Source organism: Pogona vitticeps, chromosome 4 (assembly GCF_051106095.1).
Source record: "Pogona vitticeps strain Pit_001003342236 chromosome 4, PviZW2.1, whole genome shotgun sequence".
Classification (NCBI taxonomy): domain Eukaryota; kingdom Metazoa; phylum Chordata; class Lepidosauria; order Squamata; family Agamidae; genus Pogona; species Pogona vitticeps.
The window spans coordinates 203,342,924-203,350,798 of NC_135786.1; the positions used below are offsets into that span (position 1 = coordinate 203,342,924).

At 39.4% G+C, this 7,875-nt stretch overlaps 1 long non-coding RNA gene across 1 annotated transcript; it reads right to left on the bottom strand.

The window, feature by feature from the left end:
• Nucleotides 1–3,063: 3,063 nt before the first annotated feature.
• On the bottom strand, nt 3,064–7,475 carry LOC144589357 (uncharacterized). The gene is made up of 3 exons (XR_013545450.1): nt 7,342–7,475; nt 4,652–4,712; nt 3,064–3,461 (listed from the first exon to the last, which is right to left on the bottom strand). It is a non-coding gene; the product is annotated as an uncharacterized LOC144589357 (long non-coding RNA).
• Between the last annotated feature and the right edge of the window lie 400 nt (nt 7,476–7,875).

Sequence of the window (7,875 nt, forward strand, 5' to 3'; positions counted from 1 at the left end):
TATGCTGGCCAACTCTTAGCAACTTTTGACCCTAGTTTTGGCTTCAGCAGACCTGGAACTCTAGCTACAGACAAGCTGATTACTCAATTTGAGAGGAGCCCAGCCACTCTTGAAAGGTGATTAAAAATCCAATCCCCAGAAGTCACATAAACTCACCAAGTTCTCAAGTTTGCACTGTACATCAAGGGAAAATTTAGTTTGACTCAGAAGGAAAGCAAGAAAGGTTGCTAAAAATAAAGCCTGAGTGACAGTCTCCTTTTTCCTTTTGTCCCCTCCAAGCGCACAGAATTTAATTTGCCTTATCAAGTGGTCTCAGAGCAGTATTTCTTCTTTACCTTTCACCTCAATACTGGAACAGAAAATCAACAAGGAGGGCCTATGTTCTTACAGCTATTATGTGTAGGTTTTCTCACCTAATAAGGACTAATAAACATCGTTTTTATTATTTATGCAAACATGGCTATTCCAACCATTCTTTATTATTTTCATGAATGTTTGACATCAGAAAATAAAAATAATCTTTTCAAAATAAAGAAATCACTTGAAGTTCTAATATTTACAATGCTATAGTTAGCCATCAATAGATACATCGCCCAGGATGTTCCTGATGCAACCAGGATTATTGGCATAGTTTCACATTCTTCTTGCTTATGTAAAGAAGTATACTGGAGATAGTTTATGGAGAGCAGAGTTGTGTTTGGTGTCTGATTGGTGCCCAAGCATCTTGTCAGCCTGCCCATACAAACTGGCACAGTCTGACAATTGTGAAATCAGAAGGAACTGCATGTGCAAAATAGTTGGGAATTCCTCCTAGCACAAGGAGCTATGGGAATGAAATAGGTTTCAGTAACTCATTATTATGGCAGGCTACTTCTAAGCTCTGAAGTAAAAGAAGGAGTCTCTTGGGGTTAGATCCCACAACAATGATTGCAGCATTATTCATCCAGATGCACAAATTTTTCACAACTATTGTTCCTGCAACATCCTGCAGCATAAACAGACAATATTTTCCTTGTAATTTTGCACTCCTCCCAGCTGCAGATTCGGCCTCTAATACACTGGGGTCTTTTCATACTGGTGGATTTCTAGATAACTCAAATGCTGTTGTCAAGTCTAGTTGTCTGAAAGTTGAATCATGCAACACGACTTCTTTCTTATTAGGTTGAAACATTTTACTACTTATCCAAGTAGTTTCTTCAGTCTGAGGAGAGTTGGTAGAAGACCCCTGATATATCCTCCAGGTTGGTTTCACTTCCCCCTAGTCTGAATAGGCTTATTAAACAGACAAAGGAAAGCGGGGGGGAGGTGTGAGTGAAAATCCCACTTCTGTTGTCCTTCGCCATTCATTGTCATGGGTCCTTTGGATATATCAGGAGTCTTCTACCAACTCTTCTCAGACTGAAGAAGCTACTTGGAGGAGTAGCGAAACGTTTCAACCAAATAAGAAAGAAGTCCAGTTGCCATGGCTCAACTTCCAGATAACCACATCTGGATGAGTGAGAATCTTCACAGATAGAAGTATAGCTATATCAACAGAGTTGTATTGTATCTGTTCCCCCCTGAGATGAAAGGGGGTTCACTAAGAATACCAAGCTTTGATACCTTAGCTTTGTATCAATGTCAGGTTATGAACTTGGGGAAAGCAAAGGTTTCAGTGGAGGAGCAGCTCAGGGGCAGAGGACAGCCTAGCAGTTTGGAGACAACAAAACCCTATGTAAAGGTAAAGGTAAAGGTTCCCCTTGACAATTTTTGTCCAGTCGTGTTCGACTCTAGGGGGGCGGTGATCATCCCCGTTTCCAAGCCATAGAGCCAGCGTTTGTCCGAAGACAATCTTCTGTGGTCACATGGCCAGTGCGACTTAGACACGGAACGCTGTTACCTTCCCACCGAGGTGGTCCCTATTAATTACTCGCATTTGCATCCTTTCGAACCGCTAGGTTGGTGGGAGCTGGGACAAGCGATGGCTGCTCACTCCGTCGTGTGGATTCGATCTTACGACTGCTTGGTCTTCTGACCCTGCAGCACAGGCTTCTGCGGTTTAGCCCGCAGCGCCACCACGTCCCTTCCCCATGTACAAGCCATCTATTCACTGAGAGGTTAAAACTCTGAAAAACAGACTTTATTCTTTCGTTTTCTCCAGTTGGCCCCAAAACAAAAGACAGGTGAAACCTTGCCAGCTTATTTTTTCTGGGGATGGCAACCGTACTCCTGTTTGTTTGAAAAAGTGGCACAGGACCTGGATAGAAACCTATCTCATTTTGTATGTATTTATTTCTACTTGCCTCTATTCTACTTATCCTTACTCTACTTATCTCTAATTGTTCTTGTTATGCGCTGTCAAGTCACCTATGGTAATTTCATGAATGAGCAATTCCAAAATATCCTGCCCTCAACAGCCCAGCTTAACTTTTGCAAACTCAGGCTGTTCCTTCTTTCAGGGAGTCAATCTTTCTTGTACAGTACTTAGTCTTTCTTTTTTCTGTTTCCTTCAAACTCACACTGGGGCCTGAGAGACAGAGAAGGGCCTTCTGGAAGATCTTAAAAAGGAAATGGTGTTGGATGTCATTAGCGCACTGGAACCAGACCACAAAACTCTGGACAGCCTCTTTCAGGTTTTTCATGTATATGTGAAAAAGTATGGGGAATCATGGAACTCTGAAATACTCCAGGTGTTGAACAGGACTTCCCCAGCACCACTATGATTCACAAAGTGACACCATGCAAGGGAAAATCCCAGAAGATGACTCCTTTTTTCATCAGTTAACCAGTTGACACCAAAATATAAAGCAACTGACAGGGCTCTTTTTCAGCAAGTGTGAATGGTAGTGAGCAGAATAGGATATCCTGTAGACCACTGGTGTCGAACTGTGGCCCTCCAGATGTTCTTGGCCTTCAACTCCCAGAAATCCTGGCCAGCAGAGGTGGTGGTGAAGGCTTCTGGGTGTTGAAGTCCAAGAACATCTGGACGGCCACAGTTCGACACCACTGCTGTAGACCATCTTGATTGTTGCCATAGTATTGTCAACATTCAGGCTGTCCTTTGCTATGTAAAGTTTGGCATCCTTTTTCTTGCTGGCAAAGTGAACATGATATTTTGCACCAATATTGGGCCATTTCCTGGCTTTTCGAATCATGAGTACAGAAGCACAATATCCCACATTCATATATCATAGGAGTTTTTTTTTTTGAAGAATTGAATAGCATTATAGTCCCTAACTGCCTTGCTACATCTTGCCTCAGTATTACAGCCACTATATTTCTTCTGAATTTCTCATTTCCAGAATAGAACATTTTGTGTGACTGAAAACGTCTCATTCTATTCCATTTTAGTTCACTGATACTAAAAACAGCAAAGTTTAACCATTCATTTCTTGCTTTAAAGTTTCCAGTTTACCTTGATTCATACTTCTCACATTCCATGTTCCAATTGTAGGTGTTGTGAAGCATCACACTTTTAACTTCTGTTAAAAGAATAAGAATAAGAATATAAGTGTGTCATCAAGTTGATTCCAAATTATGATAACCCTATGCTGGAAGTAGTATAGTGTTCCCTTTTTCTGGTATACTCTGGGACTGTGTAATTTGCCCTGGGCCACACAGGCTGATTCTTATCCTTTGAAGGACAGTGGAGAATTAAACTTCCAGATTCTGGCTCCACGGCCAGGGGCCCAACTCATGGAACTATTCAGATAGCATATTTAGAGACAGCAGGATCTAAAGTTCCATAAGGTGTTGCTTTCTTTTACATAGTTAAGCCTTCCAGAGGTGTTAGGTTCAGGTCTCTGTAGCCTAACAAAACACACAGCTAGCACACATACCAGTCTCTCTCTCTCTCTCTCTCTCTCTCTCTCTCTCTCTCTCTCTCTCTCTCTCTCTCTCACACACACACACACACACACACACACACACACACACAAGCCAGAGTCTAGTTTTATTGACTTCTTTCTCATTTTGATATACTAGATATATCTCTTAATCTTTGAGAAATGCAACATTTGCTTTCATTTTATTTCTCTTCTGTGCTATATTAAAAGGAGCTAATAAGCCTGACTGGTCTTTGACAAGAACATTTAATTTATTTAATGAAAAATAAAAGTAAGAAAATATGCATAATAGCTTCTATTTTGGGAAATATTGTTTTCATAAATGTTTATGAAACTACAAACTGAAAGTCTACAGAGAGAGGGTCCTACAGCAGACAAATCCAGAATTACATAGGTCAGCAAGTTCTAAGAAATATTAAAAATCTGACATCTAATAAAAGGCATCTAAGCAAGATACAATTTTTCTTTCTTTCTTTCTTTCTTTCTTTCTTTCTTTCTTTCTTTCTTTCTTTCCCCTCATTGACTTTTTCTGACTTGTCTTCAAATGTATATGTTGGAGGAATTAAAGCAAAGTGGATTAGATGCCTATGGGGAAAGAAAAAACTATTTTCTTCCCACATTTCCCCCTTCCCTTCCCATTTTAACTACCACGGTGGTGTAAAAAGGAAAAAAATAAGATTGTGTTTTCTGGCAGGCTACACAGTTATGTAGAAGGAATCCCTGTAGCTTCTAGAATCCTGCAAGAATCTGGGAGCAGTAGAAAAGCCACAAAATAACCTTAATCTGTCTGTCAAAGTTACTGATCTGTATGCATAATCTACACCTACTTTAAGTTGTTGGCCATTCCTCAGTCTGTTATTGTTTATCTTCATGCTGTTATTAACATGCCTTTAAAAAAAACCAAACAACACCTCAGATAACAATCAACTAAATAAACATCAAGCATTACAAATATATGAAGTTGTATTTCATAATTACAGTTTCCATAGAAACTTTCATTTCAGCACAGGACAGATGCAAAAGCCCATTGAAACAACCAGGTACTTGCTTACCAGCAAAAATAAATAATGAGAAATAACTAGAGTACAGAGTTCCACATCATCAATGTCACGGCATCAATGTTGCTATCAAAAAGGTGGGCTTTTTTAAAAAAAGCTTCTATCAGCTGGGGCTGATAGAAGCTGCATTCCAAAATATTTGGAAGGCAAAAGGTTGGGAAAGGCAGTGGCACAAGGCATCCATTATGTACTATGGATGTACAATTGTTGAGACTGAGTATTACTTTTGATAGCAAGTATTTTAGAGCATTCTATTGTCCTGGGAAGTTGTATTTTTGGTGACATCATCAATAGGTAAGGTACTTTCTGATAATTAAGCATGAAAGTGCTCTGAAGCGCAGAAGGCCAATGAAGCAGTTGCCAGAAAATAATTGTTTTCTAGTAAATAGGTTAGAAAAAATATATATCTTTCTAGCTATAATTTGTAAATACAGAACAACTCATATTCTTGGGGGCTCTGTTTCATTTACAACATAAAACAAAGATAGTTTTACATATCTTGCTTTTTAAAAGCTTTACAAATAATACTTTGCCCATAATTTTACAAATGGCTGGAAAAATATATAGCCTACTAATTTTTCCTCAGCTTGACCACAGGATGGAGTAAAAGCACCCTGAAATTATTTGTTATTCTAAATGTGTATTTCTATATACTGTACAGTATAGCTGCTTTGTAACAGTTTACACCATCAACCTTAGCTGAACCCTTAACTGCTCAACAATGCAGAAAAAAATACTATCTGTGTACACTGCTATTTGTTTCTGTGTTACTGACTCCAGGATTCTAGTGTATCATCTGTTGAGTAACTGAGAATCTGGTATGCTGTGTCTACTATCACATAAGTGGTTGCCATCAATGAACCTGTTGTATTTTAGAGTGTGTATCAAATTTGCTTTCCTTTTCTCTAATCTCTTCACCTCTGGGTCAGAAGAGTGTGCTTTTGTGCTTGTGACACTGCCTTTCAAACATATGCCTTCTATCGTAGAATCACAAACACATATTCACCGCACATTTTTGGCATACAAAGATAATTTCACTATTAACACTGTTTATGATCTACCCAATTTTGTTGCATACAAAGTTCCAGATTCTTCAATGCAGGGCAGCTAATTTTGCTGTCTTTCCACAAATAAAGTAAGCATGCTTTGTCTTCAGTTTGATACAAGAATGGCATAAAACCTGGAAAATTCCTGTCAAAATGCCTCTAAAAATGTCTTAAGACAGTCTTTTAAAGTAATTAGAAAATGTGATTTATTATGCCATAAAGTTACATTGTAACTACTTGTTATAGTACGTTTACTGAGAGTTTATGTATCTACTCATTGCCTTTACCCATAAAAATAAATAGCTGCAAGCAACTATGTAACTTGTAAATAGTTACTCCCAAGATGTGCTATACTGTATAGCTGTAGGTGTTCTTGGACAACACTTGTAGTCTTGATCCTTTTCAATCAGGATTTAGGCCATGTCATGAGACTGATACAGTTTTGGTCACCTTGCTTGATGACTTAAGGGAAGCCAACCAAGGGACTATAATCTTGTTGGTCCTCCTGGATCTCTCAGTGGCATTCAATACTGTTGACCACATATCCTCCTGGACTGATTATATTGGGGATAAGGGGTCCAGGTTTATGCTGGCTCTGGCCCTTTCTTGATGGCCAAATGGTACAGCTTGGGGATGCTGTTTCAGCCTCATGAGTTCTAAAATGTGGAGGCCCATAAGGATCAATCATCTCCCTAATACTGTTCAACATCTATATGAGGCCTCTGGGGGAGGTCATCAGGAGAACTGGAGTGTACTGTTATCAATATGCTGATGGCACCTTTTCATCTTCAGCAGTGGAAACTGTGCAGACGCTGGAGCGCTGCCTGGCCTTGGATACAGATTGGATGAGGGTTACAAACTGGAGTTGAACCCTGACAAAATAGAGATTTTGCTGTTAGGAGAGGAGTCTGACCAGATAGGGAGTTCCTTGCCTGGCTTGGATGGGGTTACATTCCCCTTGAAGGACCAGTTGCATAATTTGGGTGTACTTCTGGACCCAGCACTCTCAGTAGAGAAACAGATTTCAGCTTCGGTCCAGTCTGTCTTTTTCAAATACTGTATAGGCAGATTGAATACCTGCAGCCCTGCCTGGACAGGAAATCCCTGATAATGGTAGTTCATGTGTTAGTAATGTCAAAGATTGGTCATCATTGCCATGGGGGTCTGTTTTTGGGAGGTTGTCTTTGGATTATATATAGATGGGTGGGGGCTGATGTTTTATGTGTACGCTTGTAAACCAGCCAGAGTAATGAGATGTCACTAGATAGGCAGTATAACAAACAAACAGATGCATGTCTAGATTGTTACTTTAGCCAAGAGCCTGCATGTGCATACTGCTACGTACAGAAGAAAAGCACCTAATACGCATCTTCATCCTGTCCACAAAGCAGTCTAAGTCTGATATTCGTTTACCTCATGTATAATCCAAGTGATTCTGTCCAGTCCACGGTAGTAGATATCTGAGGAAGAGGACTTGTCCACAGAAGCTCACATCAAACTATACGAGTTATTTATTTTCTACTTTTCTTTTGTTTTTGCCTGATACGTCCAGTCCAAGAACAACTTTTCTATTTTATTCTATTGAATGTATAACATGGGCTTTAGACTAACATGGGGTTTGGAGAAATTATCTTTTAAAGAACAGGATCTGATAACCTTAATTCAGCATTTGGTATCTTGTGTCCCCCTTTGTTATTTGAAGGACTAGGACTGTCTTGTAATTTTTTTTGACATCTTGAAGCTTTTTATATTTGCCTTATATAACACTGTTAGGCTAGTTCTTGCCATGCTGATTTCAGCCTAAAATAAACAATAGCCTCTTTTCATAATATTATGGCACATTTATACAGAAGTGTACCCCACTTAATTTAATGTTACACTGTTATCACAATTTAGTGAATTAGGGAAACTACAGCCCTCAATCTCTCCTACAGCTCTGTTGGAAAC